The sequence below is a fragment of the Beta vulgaris genome, chromosome 6, assembly GCF_026745355.1.
Source record: "Beta vulgaris subsp. vulgaris cultivar EL10 chromosome 6, EL10.2, whole genome shotgun sequence".
NCBI lineage: Eukaryota > Viridiplantae > Streptophyta > Magnoliopsida > Caryophyllales > Amaranthaceae > Beta > Beta vulgaris.
The window spans coordinates 48,858,709-48,860,695 of NC_079207.1; the positions used below are offsets into that span (position 1 = coordinate 48,858,709).

The 1,987-nt window shown below is 40.9% G+C and overlaps 1 pseudogene; it reads left to right on the forward strand.

Moving 5' to 3' along the window:
* Window positions 1-277: 277 nt before the first annotated feature.
* LOC130591847 (protein INAPERTURATE POLLEN1-like) lies at window positions 278-948 on the forward strand (annotated as a pseudogene).
* Window positions 949-1,987: the final 1,039 nt, after the last annotated feature.

A 1,987-nucleotide genomic window follows, 5' to 3' on the forward strand; every position in this document is an offset into this window, starting at 1 on the left:
TCTCTCACAATAATACAAACTTTTACCCAAAATTCCCCTGGTAGGTCAATATGTCCTATAACCTACAAAATCGGTAAAAAAAATTCAATACTCTCAGCCTTAAACCCCCCAACTGAACTCCTCCACCAAACTCGAAGAAACACCCTGCCACCACCGTCAGCACCACTAAACCCATAAACCCACAACCACAACTGCCAAAACACCATCTCCAAAGATGAGCAGCTCATTCAACAACAGCAGCACACCAAAGTTCGACCATCTCCTCCTTCAATCTATGATGGGTCGTCTTCAACTCCGTCAACAACCTCATTCTCTCAATCACAACCACCCTCTCCTCTCTCATTCCTTCGACGACCTTCTCCTTGACTCCGCCAGTCGTCTCTCTGAATTTTTTCTCTCCTCTGACGAAGGAGACTTTATCGATATCGGTGCCGATAACAAAACCCAGCTTTCTAAAGAAGAATCGAAGCTTGAGAAGGAGCTCATTAAGATCATTCTCACTAGAAATACCCAATCTTTGAAACGCAATTCAGGGCAAGCGTTGCCATTGGAGAACACCATTGGAGAACTGAATTCCTACTTCGCCGCTCTCGATCTCGCCTCAAACGACAATGTTTCTCAGCTCCTCTTCCCTGACTGGCGAAACCCCATTGAAAACCCTTTATTTGGCTCGGTGATTTCCACCCTTATATCTTCACTAATCTCCTTCGTTCTTTCTTCGATGATGATGACGATGATGATGAATGTGTTGATGAATGTGATGATGTTCTGGGTAAAGCTTGGAATGTGTGGAAAAGTCTTGATGTTTCTCTGGGGCATATCGTCGAACAGATGGAGTGCGGTTTGAGATTGATGGTTCCTTACATTGCGGCGCGGTCTAGGGATGCTTAGGCTGCTTTGGTTGAGAAATTGGTTGTTGGGTGGAGGAGAGATGAGGGAACGAGATAGTGAGTGAGGGAGAGGGAGATTGTTTTTGTGTGGGGAGGGGTTGGGGAAGTGTTTATGGGGGGGGGGAGGTACTGGGGAAGTGGTTTCGGGGGTGGGTGGAGGGACTGGGTTTGGTTCGTGGTCGAGGAGGGGCTGGAGGGCAGGAGGAAGTGAGAGAGGGAGGGTCTGGCCAGGGGTGGGGGTGGGGGGGGGGGAAAGAGTGGAGGGTCTAGTTTCGGACTTTCGGGTGGCTTGAGTTCTTTTTTTCCATATTGAAATAAAAAATTAAAAAACCAACCAATAACATAATAACACGTGTCATAGTGACTTGCTACAACAAGTTACAACCGGTATTGACCTACCAGGGAATTTCGGGTAAAAGTTTGTATTATTAAAAAATAATCAAAAGTTTGTATTATGTAAGAAAACGGGCAAAAATTTGTATTATTCTAATTAAAAAATCCATTCCAAAATTGGTTTTCTATTGTTTGGTTTTATATAAGAAAAATGATGAATGAAAGGAAAATGAAAGGAAAGTAAGAAGGTAGAAAAGTGTACAAGAGATAAAGAAAAGAAAGGAAAACAATTTTTCCTTTATTTTGAAGAGAAAATGATTTTCCATAATAGGAAGAGTAATTTTATTTAGATATAAAATTGAAAATAGAGAAAACAGTTTTTGAGAAGAATGTTTAAGCCCTACAAAACAGAGCCTTAAAGCTGAATCCTTATTTTCTACTCCCTCCAATCTTTGTTAATTTACCCGTTCCTTTTGCACAAAGTTTAGGAAAGATGATATTGTAGAACATATAAAGGAAGCAAAGATTAATTTATATTAAAGTTAAATGTGTGTGTAATAGAAAGTTAGTGGTCTCATTCCCAAATATAAACGAAAAAAATGGGTAAACTAATACGAGACATCTTAAAAAGGAATACGAATAAACTAATAAAGACCAAATGAAGTAGTATTTTGGAACAGTGACAGTGATCTCTGACAGAAAAAAAATGGAGTAGAGGGGGAGAGGGGGGGGGGGGGGTTTGATATAATTACATGAAACAAGAG